This window comes from Hyaena hyaena, unplaced genomic scaffold (genome assembly GCF_003009895.1).
Source record: "Hyaena hyaena isolate Hyena2069 unplaced genomic scaffold, ASM300989v1 scaffold_441, whole genome shotgun sequence".
NCBI lineage: Eukaryota > Metazoa > Chordata > Mammalia > Carnivora > Hyaenidae > Hyaena > Hyaena hyaena.
In genome coordinates, this window is record NW_024081074.1 from 357,203 (window position 1) to 374,578 (window position 17,376).

Sequence of the window (17,376 nt, forward strand, 5' to 3'; positions counted from 1 at the left end):
AAATGTTCTGTGGTGAGCACTGTGATGTTGGTTACAACACTGTATACTTGTGGCAAAACTCACCAAATTGTACAGATAAAATCAGGGTCTTTGGGTGTAAATTAAACCTAATAAAACTGATGAAAAGTAATACATTACATTGTCATTAAAAGGGTTAGTAGGATGATATATAGGCAAGTGCCAAGTTCATTGCCTGACCTCAAGAGGAGCCCTAAAATCACAACTGTTAGCATGTACACAGTCTTTGGCATAAACAGGGCAAGTGTGTAGGCAACAGGCCTCCCAGCGGAGCCACCTCTCAGGGTATCCTGCAGCTAAGGTGAGTAACCAGGGGGAATGGGAACAGCACAATTCAAGGAGACATGCCACAGACCCACACAGGGTGCTGCCACCACCCTCCAGGCTCCCAGAACAGCCGAAGCCCCTCCTGCCCTGAGGAAATGGACGTGCACCTCATCTGAGGAGCCTCCCTCTGCCGCCCTCCTGGCTCACTGTCAGGAAGTCATGTCGGGGCACCACCACAGCCCTTACCCAGCAGGAATGATAAAAGTCCATCCTGTCTGCTCCCCCCGCCTACACCTTCTGCAGCTCCCTCCCTCCCTCCCTGCCCTGCACAGCCTGGTCCCATTCATCCCCGGGGCAGAGCTCCACACCCACCCATAGGAATCCACCCTGAAGTCCACGTTCACTCTGGTCTGGAAGCTCTTAGCGTGAGGATCAAACCTACTGCCCCAGGAGAAGCTGGAAGGGAGATGGAGGGGTGAACGGGATAAGCAAGGAAAAGAAACAGGCCTCACCGTTATAGCAAGAGACCTACTTGTATTTATGTATGTTATGTCTTGTTGCTCGGCAACGGGGCTTGGCCCAAGCGCAGGCTTGGGAAGAGGGGGTCTCTTTGTTGGAGCTGCTTGCAGTGACTCATCGCTGTGCTCGGCCCCTGGGACGAGGTTAACAGGCACAGTGGTTTCAGGCTGGGTGCAGGCAGCACGGGGCTGCTCGCTGTGGAACCAAACGTGCAGCAACGGCAGCTCCTCGAAGGAATGCAGGCTGCAGACAGACCACCGCCAGGCTCCTGGTTCCACTAGCTGGGTACGCTTGGGCAAGTCACTTAACCTCTTGACCTTGGCCTCGTTGTCTTTAAAAGGAGACTATGAGGGGTGCCTGGCTGGCTCAGTCGGTTGAGCATCCTACTCCTGATTTCAGCTCAGGCCCTGATCCCAGGGTTGTGGGATCGAGCCCTGCATTGGGCTCCATGCTCACCACGTGTATTCTCTCTCTCTGTGACCCCTCTGCCCCTTCCCCTGCTCCCACTCTCTCTCTAAAAAAATTTTTTTAAGTAAAAGGAGACTATGAGATCACATTAAGAGTGACTCCTTGGGGTGCCTGGGTGGCTCAGCTGGTTAAGTGTCCAACCCTTGGTTTCAGTTCAGGGCATGATCTCACAGTTATGAGTTCAAGCCCCATGTCAGGCTCTGTGCTGACAGCATGAAGCCTACTTGAGATTCTTTCCCTTGCAGTCTGCCCCTCCCCCACATGCACATGCATGTGTGCAAGCATGCTCTCTCTCTCAAAATAAATAAACTTTAAAAAGAGTGACTGCTCATTGGGGGTTTACAACAGACTTCAAACACATTAACTCATCCACACTTAAGTCCTCCCTTCCTTGGACGATGAGGAAACTATATATAGTCCAGGGCAAGGTTAACCAACTTTCCTAAAGTCACCTAATTTGTACATGGAGGAGGCAGGATTTGAACCCAGGTCTGTGCGGTTCAGGGTGCTGTATGTCTTTTCACGGTGACCCCTCACCTCTGGCTCAAGTGCCGTGAAGGTCTCAGGGACCGAGTTCCCAGGCTCAGGCCGGTGAGATTCTCTAGGGCAGTTTCTCAGCACAGAGGGTTGGAGAACTCTCTCTGATGTCAGGGCCATGTCTTTTAGTTAGATACCTGGGTCACCTCACAGGGTGGCTGCCAAACACCATAGTGTCAGACTTTGGCCACCAGTCTCCTGCGGTTACAGGAGTCCGCGCAAAGGGTACAAGTCTGGCCATGTGACACCCCTTCTCGGAGCATATCCGTGGCCCTGTTGCCCGTAGGATGAAGTTTCAGCTCCAATGGGTGCAGGCAGACCACGCCTCCATCATGGAGCCTCTGTGCCTCCCGGCCCCCCTTGTCACTCCATCACATCCTGTGCTCCAGCCCCGTATCCTCGACCTGCCCCACCTCGGGGGCACCGCGGGTCCTCTCAGGCCCATAGGCCCACTGCAGAGTGCCTTCTGGCCTCCTACTCATTCTGCGGCCTCCCCACCGTGCTCTGCTGGGCTGCCCTGCTGGGGCTTCCCAGGGCCCACTACAACTCACTGAGGCAAGTCGCTCCTTCCCCACAGTGGGGAGGATGCTGAGGCCCAGGAAGGTGACTCTCCTGGGTCACAATCCCCTCCCGCCAAACTGACAGCCCCCATGCTGTCCTCAGTAGCCCCACGCCCACCCCATTCATCTCATACTGCAAGGTCCTCTCTGGCTTCCAGCGAAACAGAGATTACTCTGAGTGCAAGGCACTCACACTTCCATCTTGCATGCCTGCCTCTGCCTAGAACCTTCTCAGAGCTTTTGCTGAGTCAGTGGTATATGGACTGATGAAGGACAAATATTTATTTTATTGCAAAGAGCCTATGGTCTGCAACATTAGGAAGTTGGGACTATTGAATAAGGACAGGAAGTCTCTGGTTCAAGGCCTTTAGTTTAATTTCATCCAGCTCTTGACACTTTTAAAAAATGTGCTCTTATTGTTCAGACCTATTTTCCTCAATAGCTATAAAAATATAGCGTTGTGTGACAAGTCACAAGTAAATGTCATAAGTAAAAAGTTCATCTTGAAAAGCCATAGCATTTGGGGCGCTCAGTTCCCCTCTGAGGGCCTTAGTTTCCCCATTTTCACAACAAGAGTTCGGGCTGGAGGGGTGTTTTTCAAACTTCAGGTCCCCATCCATTCGTTAGTATGTTGTGAAATCAAACTAGCAGGAAATAACCTGCATGGAATAGAAAGCAGCTTGAGTCATACATAACAAGGAATGGATATTGCGTTGAGAAACTGTAGCTTGCATATGTGTCTATATGTTACAACATGTTATAAAATGCACTTCTTGTAGTGGATAACAAGCAGCAGAGTTTAAACGCCACACTCCCAAGGCGCCCAGGTGGCTCAGTCGGTTAAGTGGTTAAGCATTTGACTCTTGATTTCAGCTCAGGTCATGGTCTCACAGTTTGTGGGGCTGTGCATTGGACTCTGTGCTGACAGTGTGGAGCCTGTTTGGGTTTCTCTCCCCTCTCTCTCTCTCTGCCCCTCCCAAACATAAGCATGCCCTTTCTCTCTCTCAAAAATAAATAAGTAAACTTTAAAAAGTAAGCTGCAATGCAACTTGGCCCCATGCAGAGGCCCAGCCGTGGTTGGGTGAAGCCCACTGCCACGGGCCACCCACAGCCCCTCCATTGTTCTTCAATTTGAGAAAATGAATGAATATAGCCACTGTAAAAGAAAAAAAAAGAAAAGTAGATCTTTTCTATACTACTTTAAAAAAATTCATACAGTACCGATGCGAGGGAGAAAATAAAAGTCATCCTCTGCCTCCCAACTCCAGGGCCCAGGTGCACACCGGAGACAAGCTCTGCCTGAAACCCAGAGTTCCTTGTTTTTTTTTTTTATTTTTTTATTGAAGTGTAGTTGATACACATGTTACTGTATTTTTTTTAATTTTTTAATGTTTATTTACTTTTGAGAGAGAGAGAGAGACAGACAGAGCATGAGCAGGGGAGGGGCAGGGAGAGAGGGAGACACAGAATCTGAAGCAGGCTCCAGGCTCTGAGCTTTCAGCACAGAGCCTGATGTGGGGCTCAAACTCATGAGCAGCAAGATCATGACCTGAGCCAAAGTCAGATGCCTAGTGGACTGAGCCACCCAAGCGCCCCCACATGTTATTTTAGTTTCAGATGTACAACACGGTGACTCTAGGTGATTCTATAAGTCGACATGTATGCTCACAAGTGTAGCTACCATCCATCACCACATACACTATTACAGTACCACTGATGATATTCCCTACACTGTACCTCTTACTCCCATGACTTATTCATTCCGTAACTGGGAGTCTGTATCTCCCACTCCTCTTTGCCCATTTTGCCCACCACCCCGCCCAGCAACCATCACCTTGCTTCCTGCATTTTTGTTTGTTTTTTAGATTCCACACTTAAGTAAAATCTGTGGTATTGGTCTTTCTCTGACTTCCTTCACTTAGGATGATCTAGATCCATCCATGTTGTTGCAAATGGCAAGATTTCATCCTTTTTTATGGCTGACTATATATACCCCATCTTCTTTATCCATTCATCTATCGATGGACACTTGGGTTGCCTCCATATCTTGACTATTATAAATAATGCTACAATAAACATAGGGATGCATGTATCTTTTTGAATTAGTGTTTTCATTTTCTTTGGGTAAATATGAGTGGAAATACTGAAACATATGGTAATCCTGGGGGGGGTATTTTTATCTTTTAGGTTTATTCATTTTGAGAGAAACAGAGCGAGTGGGGGAGGGACAGAGAAAAAGGGGGAGAGAGAATCTCAAGCAGGCTACACACCGTCAGCGCAGAGCCCGAGGCAGGGCCTGCACCCACAAAATGCAAGATCATGACCTGAGCTGAAACCAAGAGTCAGACACTTAACCAACTGAGCCCCCCAGATGCCCCTAGTAATCCTATTTGTAATTCTTTGAGGAAACTTCACGCTGTTTTCCACAGTGGCTGCCCCAATTTATATTCCACCAACAGTGCACAAGGCTTCCTTTTTCTCCACATCTTTGCCAACACTTGTTTCTTGTGTTTTTGATTTTAGCCATTCTGACAGGTATGAAGTGATAGCTCATTGTGGTTCTGATTAGCATTTCCCTAATGATGAGTGATGTTGAGCATCTTTTCATGTGTCTGTTGGTCATCTGTATTTTTTCTCCGGAGAAATGTTTGTTCAGGTTCTTTGCATATTTTTAATCAGATAATTTGTTTTTTTTTGGTGTTGGGTTGTATAAATTCTTCATATATGTTGAATATTAATCCTTTATCTGATACATCATTTGCAACTATCTCCTCCCTTTTCTTGCTTTGTTGATAGCATCCTTCTGAATCCTCCCTTTTATTTTAATGGGGGCCATGCTTTCTACAGGTGCTCCCAGCCAAGGACAGAGCGGCCAGCTGCCCTCCCTACCCTGGCTCTCTCTGCTCTGTGCTCTCTCTCTCAACCTCAGTGTCTGTGTGTGTCCCCGCACCTCCCCTCACCCCTGCAGTTTACCCTCTCCTTCCCAAGCTGTTCCAAAGGCCAGTTCAGGTTTGAGTTTTCATTAAACCAAGTTAAATCTGATTTGTGGCCAGATCCTTTCTAAATGCCATTCTCCAATGTAACAAACCAGGGCTCCTCAAGCTCCCAGGGCTGGGGCAGGGTAAGTGCCAAGAGCCTGGAGGATCTTGTGCCAGGCTGTAAGGAAGTGCTCAGAGAGCGACAGAGACATGTCAAAGAGCACAGGGCCAATTCAGAGGAGCTCTCTATGGCCAAATCAGGTACAATTTGAGCAAAAAGTAATAGTAACGGATTATAACTGATAAAATGAAATAAATATTCAAGAGACCATCCCTAAAGCCATAAAAATAATAGACTAGGAGATGCCAAGTGACATGTGTGCATTTTTGATAACTGTGTACATCTGGCGACTATACAGTTTTTATCAAGATTTATAAAAATGCAGAATTTTGTTGACTTTTTTTTTTAAGCTATGTTGTTAGCACACAGAACACTTCATTGTTGTTTTGGGGGAAAGGCTTATGCCACTAATAGAGTATGTCCAAAGCTAGATTGATAAAAACACCTTTCCCTTCTCATTCTGAGAAACTTACTCTTGGTTCCCAGGAGAAGGGACTCCTTGATGTTGACACACACAAGCCACCTTGACACAGATGCCTTGTGGCATGGAAACACTAAAATTCATTTTTTGTGTCCTCTTCCCCTCTCTCCACCTTCAACTTCAACGTAGACTTGACTCCCTTAAGCCCACAGACTTGTTGGAACTGGACCCCAAGAAGTGGTTCCCAGTGTGGCAGGCAATGTGGACTTTACTGTGTCACCGTGGAGATGGATGGCATCCCTCAGAAGCGTTCCTCTTTTAGCATGTGGAACTTCACATCGACAATTCTGCCACTTTCATTTCGTTTACTGAAAGTCGGGGTGGGCTTGTGAAAAGTGGTTAAACAACGCGCTAAATGTGAAATGTCAGCCCTCACTGTGATGTTCAGAGCATCACATGAAGGCTTCATAGGGCTTCAGAGACGCTGTCTGCTTTGGGTAGTCCTTTGAAGAAGGGAGTTTGAATATTGTCGTCTACTGTTAATGACTTGTCTGCCCGTGTCCTGCCTGAAAACACCATGATTGTTTATGAAAAGTATCTTTAATAAGGCTGAATACAGTTTGGCTTGGAAATTTTTAAAAATAATAATAATAATGGACTAAATAAATGGGGGAGAGAGACAGTTCCTTTTACAGTGGAATTCCCATTGATAAACGTAGAAAGAACAGTGGAAATAGAAAAATCACTATTTGATAAAAACCGCAGTAATAACCACTGCAAACAAGAATCATCAAGGGATACTAAAGTTACTGGGGAAAAGTATCACAAGAACAGGATATTTATATAGTCATAAAGCATCTCCCCGCATCATGTTGATTAATTACAAAGGAAAATAGTAACTTTGTAGCAGAGAAACCTCAGGGAAACACCAGTTTTACCAAGTGATCAAAATTATTATGACCAGTAATCAGACACAGCGACACCAGCTGATTTGGCATCCTGGGAAGGGCACATCACTTTTGTGGTATCCTTGCCTAAAAATGCGTAACTCTGATCTAGTAAGGAGAAAACTGAGGTTTGTCCTACAAAATAACCAAAGTATTGGAGTGGCAAGGAAAGACTGAAGAACGGTCCCAGATTGAAGACAAAGGGGACAGGACCACTAAATGCAGATCTGAATGGGATCCTGGACCAGAAACAGAACGCTAGTGGGACATTTGGCAAAATTCAAATCAGATTAGTAGGTAAGTTCCTAGTATTATATCATTGTTAATCCCCTGGCCACGGTCCTTCCACTGTGGTTAGATGGAATGTTAACATGAGGCGACTCTGAGCAAAGGGTGCTATACTGGCAACTTTTCTTGTAAGTCTAAATTTTCAAAATAAAAAAAGACTGTATGCCGGTTGAGCGTCGGACTTCCGCTCAGCTCACGATCTCGTAGTCAGTGGGTTCCAGCCCCACATCTGGCTCTGCGCTGACATCTCAGAGCCTGGAGCCTGCTTCAGATTCTGTGTCTCCCTCTCTCTCTGCCCCTCCCCTGCTCACACTCTGTTCTCTCCGTCTTTCAAAAGTGAATAAACGTTAATTTTTTTTTTTAAAGACTGCATGCTGGTAGTGTCAGGAGGAGGCAGTCTACAGGGTGGCAAATAACTTCCAACAAACTTCTGACGGAACCAGTTGTCAGCACTGCCCACTGCTGGGAAGGTTAAGCATTCTGAGGCTTCATTCACTCCTGGGTGGAAAGCTGAAGGTGGCTGAGGAGGTCTGTGGGGAAGAGGGAGGTGGGGAGGAGGTGAGGAGGATGGAGTGGGAGGAAGATAGAGTGCATGAACTTGGTGGTGAGCACAGCACTGTTAGGTGTGTTCCAGACACCTTTTTGTAGGCTTGAGATGTTCTTATTTTTATTTTCTTAATATAGTTTTATTTGCTTTTTAAGTTTATTTATTTATTTTGAGAGAGAGAAAGAGCCCACTTGCTCACTGACCCTCGGACCAGAGTAGGGGAGGGTGAGAGAGAGAGAGAGGGAGACAGGGAGTCCCAAGCGCAGCACACAGGCTTGATCTCCTGAAACCGTTAAGTTTCTGAGCCAAAATCAAGACCCACCACCTAACTGACTGAGCCACCCAGGCACCCCAGCTCAAAATGACTTTAAATAAAAAATTTAATGGAATACGTATGTGACAGAATTCAAACAGCACTTAGGTAAGGTGAAGAGCAAAGTCCTTGTCCCCAATTCCTCCTTCTCCTCCCCCACCCCAGGTAAGTGCCCAGCAGGTATAAACAGACAGGTATGTGTATTTATTGTTCATGGAGGTTGAGGGCTCTGTCTTAGGTCAAGGGCGGGTGTCTAGGGGAGTCATGAAGACTGAGAGCCAGGAAGCCTCTGCCAACAGGTGAAGGAGCCCCTTTTCTGCTGCTGTGCTTTGTACTGAAAAAGGGAAAAGACAGCCATGTCTGGATACCGTCAAACACATCTTTCGCACTGCACCTTGTACCCTATGAGTAATTTATAAAATCAGTTTAGTGTTTCATGATCTTCATTTTTATTTTTAATTTATTATTTAAATGTTTATTTTATTTACTTTAGAGAGAGAGAGAGAAAGCAAGCAGGGGAGGGGCACAGAGAGAGGGAGACAGAAGACAGAATCCCAAGCAGGCATCGCTCTGTCAGCGCAGGGCCTGATGTGGGGCTTGAACCTGCAAACAGTGTGATCATGCCCTGAGCCGAAATCAGGAGTGGGACGCTTGACCCACTGAACCACCCAGGCACCCCGTGATGATCATCACTTGTGAAAAACAGAAAAGGAACAGACAATGGCAGGGGCAGGAGTACATCACCTGTAATAGGGAGTAGGTGAAACTTATAACCTTTTTGTGAAACTTTGCTGCAATGTAAAATGTATTTCTTACTGAGGACTGAGGTTTAAAAAAAAAGCTTCAAAAACACTGCCTTAAGCCACAACTGGCCTCCAGCCAGCACCGGGATCACCAGGACAGTTCGCCCCAGGGGCTGGTCAAGTATCTGGGAGCAACAAGGCAATAAATGTGCAGGCCTGACTTCCTCGAAACTCTGTGTAAGGACTAAGCTGGTTAATGAGTAACCAGGAGCAACAACCACTTAGCTCCAAGCAAGCTGAGCGGGCGTGCGGTCCCGGGGGACCCTGCCACACCGCACAGGCAGGGCTCTGAGAGATGCCTGGAACAAATCTGGTCCCCAGGCTGCAGGGAGGAGCCCCCCTGCCCGAGGGCACAGCAGTGCCGCCCCGACAGAGGGTGGCCTGGGATGCAGGTGGAGGGCTCTCTCCTGCTGGCCGGACAGACGCGGGGTAAGGCGTGGCGGGGCTGCAGTGGCTCCCCAGGGGGAGTCCCCACCCCCGCCCCGGAACATGCTCTCCGAACCCAGCGTGGCCTTCTTCAGAGCCAGGGCCGCGAGCACCCCCTGGAGTGCGGGCAGCAACACTTCAGGCTTCGGGGCCACACAGCTCCCATGATCGCTCTGCTCCCGCGTCCTGAAAAGCAGCCACGGACAGATGTAACTTACGAGCACTGCTGTTCCCATACAGCTTCTCATGGACGCTGAAATTTGACCCTCGAGTTTTACGTGATCTTCACTTCTTGCAAAATATTAACCTCCTCGTATTTTTCAACAATTACAAAATGTAAAAACCGTTCTTGGTTCCTGAGCTGAACGAAAAGCAAGGCAGGCCAGGTTTGGCTTACAGGCCAAAGGTGGCGAACCCCTGCCTCGGACCTTGCCCTTCCTCCCGTCCCGCCCCCTTCCCTCCTCCCTTCCCCCTCCGCCCCGCCCCGCCCCCACCCCGGCCCCAGCGCGGTCAGGGGGCGCTGACTCACCGGCTGACTCAGCGGGAGGCGCGCCGCCAGCAGACGCCCGCGGGAGGCCGGCGGGGAGCCGGGCGTGCTCCCAGCCGGCGTGCTGGCGACGGGGTCCGCGGCCGCGCTCGCGACAGGAGAGGCCGCCCCGCCGCCCCACCGGCCTTTCCTGCTCGGGCTTCTGACCGCCTGGCGAGCCCGGCCGAGGACTGCCCGGGGTACGCGGGGCGGGAGACCCGGCTGCGCGAGTCCGTTCCGGCCGCCCGCCTGCCCCGACGGGCCCGGCGGCAGCGCTCCGCCGCTCTCGACACGCCCTCGCCCCGAAGTCCGGACGCCAACACCGCCGCCTCTGGCCCAGCGAGCCAGCCGGGGCCCGCCTCCTCCAGGCAGCCTTCCCACGGGGCCTCCTCGGGACCGAGTTACCAGGGGAGAGCCTCCCTTCTGGCACCTTTGGCGCCGCTCTCTGCCGGCCTGTTTGGGGTCTGGCTTCCTCTCCAGGCTGAGCCCCTTGGGGACAGCGGCCGGGTCTTAGGAGACTCCTCCCTTGGGTTAAACAGAACCCCGGCAGAGGAGGTGGGGGGGGGGGCGTGTATTGGCGCGACCAGCTTCAGAGAGCCAACTTGGGACACAGGCATACCAGACTCCCAAACCCATGATAATATGTAGAAGATAATTACAACACACATGTGTATGTGTTACTTTAACATAGAAATAGAAAAAATAGTTTATTTAAAATCATATAAGAATTATAAATATGAAAAATCGGTATTTACTGGAAATCATATGTTCTGTATTATTTACTTTTATGTTACATAAATGCTATTATTTAAACAGAACAATAGGATTATTAATGGCAATTAATACTAGGACTGCTTTGTGAGAAAGACATAAAAATAGGTATATAATGTTTTTATTCTCTGATACAGCAATTTATTTTAACTGCTTATTGGATACTTAAAATGTGTATTAAGATACATACATGTAAAAGGCTACATATGGTATGATTTCATGACATTCTTTTAACAAAAATTTTTTTAATGTTTTATTTATTTCTGAGAGAGAGAGAGAGGCACCATGAGCAGGGATGGGTCAGAGAGGGAGACCAAGAATGCAAAGCAGGTTCCAGGCTCTGAGCTGTCAGCACAGAGCCCAAGGCGGGGCTCGAACTCACGGACCCGTGAGATCATAACCTGAGCTGAAGTCGGTCGCTTAACTGACTGAGCCACCCAGGCGCCCTGAGATTTCATGACATTCTTATATGACATTTTGCAAAAGGCAGAAGTATGGAGACAGTGGGGTGGGGGTGGAGTGTTTGGGGGGGGGTATGTGGGAGATCTCTGAACCTTCCCTTCAATTTTGCTATGAACCTAAAACTGCTCTACGAAAATAAAGTATTTTTTAAAAGATACATACATGTAGGACTTTTTAAGAGGAGAACATAAGTACAGTAGGGCTAATTAAACATATTGCCAATACTTAATTAAAAGTAACAATGATATTTCTGCTTCCTTGCCTGCAGCCTTTAGGAAACCCTTCTTTGATGTAGTGATCTGTGTGGCCAAACATAAAATTCTTTGACTCGCAGCCCACATGACACTAACGCTTGCTGTCGGTCCACTGTGATGGCATCAAGCTAAAGATCCTCTCAACGAAATCATCTGAGCATGGAATACTTAGGATCTTCCTAACAACAGCAGGTTTTTAGACCTGTAGGGATTAGATTCCAGCTCTCTGAAAATGCCCATCCTCTTTGTATCTGTAGGCTGGTTTGGGTAGACCAGTTGTTTTGTCAGCCCCGTTGCAGCAATAAATTCAACATTTCAAATGCCATCCTTTTTAAGCATTTTGAGGTTTACTGGGTGTCATAAGTTAAACCTCTCTCTCCTTGTGTGTGAAAATGGTTTTAAAGCAGTGATATTTGAATTTATGAAAGTTGGATTACAAATAAATTCCAGTTTTAGTAAAGAAGTGAGAAAGTCCTGTTTAAATTGGCTGTCCTCTTCTGGGTGACATTTTGTTTTATTTCCCCCAAACGGAGTCATTTTTGATTACATGAGTTTTCGGTTATTTCCTATATAGAAGATTGAATACCTCAGGGGCTGTCAGTCCATCCTTTTTCAGGATCCTGCTGGCCTCTTCAAAGATCATCAGTTTTCGAAGAACTGTTCATAAATTTCCATTTGAATGCAATCCTTTTCTCCATGCTCATTCTCATTATGTTTTCAAACTAGAGGACATTCTTCTTGTCCCATATTTTTTAAACTATTTGATAGTAGCCTAATTTTTTAAGATCTCTTCTGTGACTGGAGATGATGACAGGCCTCTTGTAGTACAGTCTCCTTCCATTTCTAGAACATCAGATAGCTCATGAAGTGCTTTTGCATATTTTGAGGAAACTGAGAAATGACCAAACCTTTCATTGGGAAAACCTCAGTATCACAGGAAGCAAACCACACTCCGCTAGCTATGTGTGTAGGACATTTGGCAGGTAGGACCCTTTCCTTTTCTTTGCTAATAGTTCAGAATTTGCAAACAATTACATTTGCACTGTCTGTCAAATGTGCAGATGAGCAATGTCTCCTTTGTATTCATGGATCATCAACAGTAAAATTTTTTTCCCTGAAGCTTCATTAAAATCTTCACAGAAATCAAAAAGAGCATTTGAAACTCCACTTTTCAAATCAAAGTGCTTGAGAGGTAGGAGAACATTTCTTTATTGCCATGATTGGACGCAGTCCTCTGTATACTGTAGAAACGTGATTGTTACACTGTAAAGGGGCAACACATCTGTTACCGAAATTGCGTCTTTGGTTCACCCACAGGATAGGTCAGGGACAGCCTCTGAATGAGGAAATGTAACTTTACTTGGTGTCATAGACAATCAAAGGAGCAATACATTCATTTATGTGGTACGCCCATGCTAATTCAATGGCCACTTTTTTTTTTTTTTTTTTTTGAGGGAGAGAGGGGACGGGTAGAGAGAGAGAGAGAGGATCCCAAGGAGGCTCTGCACTCAGCTCAGAGCCTGATGCGGGGCTCCATTCCATGACCCTGGGAACATCACCTAAGCTGAAACCGACTGAGCTACCCAGGTGCCCCAAACAGCCAGTATTTTCAACTGAGAACTGAGGTCTTTGGGGGAGACCAAAAAAAACCCTCTTGTTAATTTAGAAGTGCTTGTTTCCTTGGGGACCTATGAGAATCAGCTTTTACATTCCTTTGTCCACCATGCCCAATCCCCAATTCTTCTCTGTTTATGGTGCAGTATGCCCTTTTTGATGATTTATCTCCATTATCCAACTGCCGTTAAAATAACACAGTCTCTTAGCTTTCTAAATGACCAGGATGTCTGGTTCAGGCTGGCATTGATATTGTAATCATTCTCATTTTCATTATTTGAACTCTTTAAAAAAATATATGGTGACAATATTCACCATGTTAAAAATTAAACTAGGACTGTCTAGATACAAAGCATGATAGTTAATTCACAGGCAAAGTGGATGTCCGTGCTCCCGATTGCAGTGCACTTCAGTCTTCACAGGTGTAATCACAGGTGGTGTAATCACAGATGATGCCTGATCATGAACTGTTGTCAGCAGCAGCAGCAGAGACTAGGGAAAGTCCTGGGTGCATTTGGTACTAAAGCCAGTATCGCTTTCAGCCCCTCTTTTTGGGGTCACCTTTGCATTTTGTACCTTTCCCCTAACCTTCTGTACCTGTTATTGAACACTGGGACTTTCCTCGTCCCAGGGAAGAGTTTACCAGATGTAGGACTTTTGGTGCTAAAATCGGGATAGTCCCAGACCAACTGGGACAGCTGGTCACCCCAGCACATGTGTGGAGACTCAAGAAATAAGTCTAAGATGAATACTGTATGATCTCACTTGCATGTGGGATCTAAAAAAACTCAACTCATAGATTAAAAAAACAGATTATTGGTTACCAGAGGTGGAGTGAGGGGTAAGGGGGTCCAATGGTACAAACTTCCTCTTACAAATAACTTCTGGGGATGTAACTTGCAACATGGTAACTATAGCTAATCATTCTGTATTGTATTTATGAAAGTCACGAAGACAGTAGATTTAAAGAATTCTCATCACAAGAAAAAAAAATATATCCGTGTCAGGTGATGGATGTCAGCTAAACTTTGGTGATCATTTTGCAATGTATACATATATTAAATCATCTTGTATGCCTTCATCCAACACAATGTTATATGCTTTATCTCAATAAAACTGAAACCATCTCAGTATAAAACAATCGTATTTCTATATACTAGTTACAAACAATTGGTAAATTGAAATATTTAAAATGCCATTTATCATAGCGTTTTTAAAAACATAAAATAAGTAGGAAAAATTAAACAAAATATGTTCAAGATCTATATGCTAAAAGCTACCAAACATTGGTGAGAGAAATTAATAAAGACCTAAGTAAATGGGGACAAATACCACGCTAATAGATCAGAAAACCATTGTTAAGGTGAATCTTCTCCCCAGATCATTCTATAGAATTAATTCAATCCATTCAAAATCCCAGCAAGCATTTAAACATTTTTTTAATGCTTACCATCATTAGGGATAGGGGAAATAAAATAAGATACTACCACACACCTATTAGAATAGCTAAAAATAACAAAATAAAACCAAAAAACTGACCACAGTAAGCACTGGGAAGGATGCAGAACACCGGGACACTCATATTTTGCTTGTGGGAACGCAAAACATTATGGCCTCTTTACCGAACAGTATTTTTTAAACTTATTTACTTATTCTTGAGAGAGATGGGAGGGAGGGGCAGAGAGAGGGAGAAAGAGAATCCCAAGTAGACTCTGTGGAGCCCAACACAGGGCTCAAACTCATGAATTATGAGATCCTGACCTGAGCAGAAATCAGGAGTCAGACGCTTTACCAACTGAGCCACTCAGGTGCCCCTGTTTTTGTTTTTAATGAAAGTAAACATGTGCCTACCACGAAACTCAGCAGTCCCATTTATACATATTCGCCCAAGAAAAATGAAAACATATCCACACTAAGTCCTCTACACGAATGTTCTAGAAGTTTTATTTAATAATAGCCAAGAAGTGGGGAACGGGTAACCAGCTGTGGTATATCCATATAATGGAAACTTCTGAGCTATAGAAACTACAGATACACATATCCACATGGAGGAATCTCAAAAGCTTTATTTTATGTTGAGTGATAGAAGCCAGTCATAAAAGGCTATGTACTGTAGGACTCCATTTATATGCCATTCTAGGAAAAGCAACAGAAACTCCATCAATGGTAGCCAGAGGCTGGTGGTGGGGCACAGGGGAATTTTCAGGGTGACAGAAATGTCCCATATCATAATTGTGGTGGTGGTTACACTGTTACATACATTTGTCAAAACAAACAGAACAGGGCTGGGGGACAGGGGTTAGAGGGAGGCGCCTGGGTGGCTCAGTCGGTTATGCCTCTGACTTTGGCTCAGGTCATGATCTCCCAGTTCATGAGTTCGAGCACATTGGGCTCTGTGCATTGACAGCTTGGAGCCTGGAGCCTGCTTCAGATTCTGTTTCTCCATCTTTCTTTGCCTCTTCCCACTCATGCACTGTCTCTTTCTCTCTCTCTCTTGCTCTCAAAAATAAAAGCATTTTAAAAAAGAGCCATATACTTGACTTTTAAAAACAAACAGAAAGGTACATTTAAAAAGCAAATTTTGGGGCACCTGGGTGGCTCCATTGGTTAAATGTCCAACTTTGGCTCAGATCAGGATCTCCCACACCATGAGTTTGAGCCCTGCCTTGAGCTCTGTGCTGACAGCTCAGAGCCTGGAGGCTGCTTCGGATTCTGTGTCTGCCCCTTTCCCACTCACACTGTCTCTCTCTATCTCTCTCTTTCTCTCTCTCTCTCTCAAAAATAAATAAAAATTTAAAAAATTTTATAAAAAGTGAACTTTATTGCATGTAAATTATTCCTCAAACCTTTTTTCTTTTTTTAAAGAATCCGTGTGTGTCTTTGTGCTGTTGGCACCAGGCTGCATATATCCATCTCCATGTAATGGGATGCTCCCCAGGGCCTGTCCCGGTGCTGTCTTCCCCTCCCTACCCAGGCTGAGCCCTGAGCGGCTCCAGGGCTTTCCTGCCAGAGGGAAGGGACAAGACACAGGGTGGGAGGGGGAGGGAGAAGGGCCAGCAACAGTCCTGGGAGCCCTCCATCCCGCCCCTCTGGTCAGGAGAGGTGGCTCAGGGTGGGTTCTGCCACCCATGCAGAGGGTCAGAGCCAGTGCTAGGTAGGAGGACACTCCAGCCCCTGGGGACCGGCATCTCCGAATGCTCTGAGCCGGTGGCTGTGCCACAAAGGTGGCAGCTGTCCTGACCTCTCCCTGTCCTGCCTCTCCTGCCCCACCTGCTCCACACCTTCGCCGCCATGCATAAAAGGGGACACCCATGTCCTCTGGGGCTCTGATCCTCATGAAGCTTCATGTGGCACCTTGCTTTCTCTCTAGGACCCGGGGAAGCCAAGTGAGGACGTTGTTGTTGATTTGATCACCACAGTCTCTGCCCACCTCGCAGGAAATACTTAATTTACCCTCCTAACAACCCCCTGAGGTGCACACTGTTCTTGGCCTCATTTCACAGACCTGGAAACTGAGGCTGAGGGATGGAACCAAGATGAAGTTTAAACCCGCGTGAGCCTGACCCCAAAGATGAGCACGCTCAATGCCATCTCATGGTTTTGGCTTTTGTCCCCTTACACACACGTCTGCTTCTTACTCCTCTGTGTGTGTCCTCATGCATGCAGCGAATTCCCTGCACACAAAGGTCCTTCCTCTCTCTGATTCACAGCTGGCTGTGACGCTCTGGAATCAACAGGGGTGACTCACATCTGGGAAGGAAAATGCCAGTGTCAGACAAGGCAAATTGGCGGTGCCCACCAGGCTAGGCAAGGGGCCCCTTGGAACAGCAGCCTGGATCCGCCCTGGGGACTGGTTTCTGGGAGCACAGACCCCTGGCTTCCTGGCAGCACTCTCCAAGCGATGGCAGCCTTTCAGCCAGCACAACTCAGGGACTAGCTGGTGGTGGGGACGCCCCCTCCTTCAGGGAGGTCACCTGGGTCGCCTGCTCTGCCAGCCAACAAGGAGACCGTGATGCAGGCATCCCCACCACGGTGCCCCAGCAGGCGGATGAGCATGAAGAAAGGAACCCTCCTGTCCTTCTCTGGGCAGCCTTCAAGGCCTTGGCAGATCCTGGCATCAGTCACTTCTCCCACAGGCTCTTCTGGGTGCCAGGGCTTTGGGCCTCTGGGCTGGTTCGGGTGTGAGTACCTCAGGCAGAGACCCTTACCACCTTCAGGATCAGTGTGGGCACCCGATATAGACTTCACATGGAAATGACCATCTGCGCTGGCTAGGGGACACATGGCAGGTGAGGGGTTTGGTGGAGAGGGAAGGAGTGGGGAGTCCCAGTGAGCACTCACTATGCCTTGCGCGAGCAAGGGGGAGGTGAAGAGGGCAGCAGGAAGTGGAGTGGAGGAGGGGCAAGCCTGGAACAGCAGCAGACCTGGAAGGGAGGACACCCAGAGCTAGAATGTAGGCGCAGGAGGCATGTCCCAAGCTCCCCGGCTGCACTAGCTGTCTTTCTCGTGTGGCCAAGCACATGGCCTCCCTGCTTC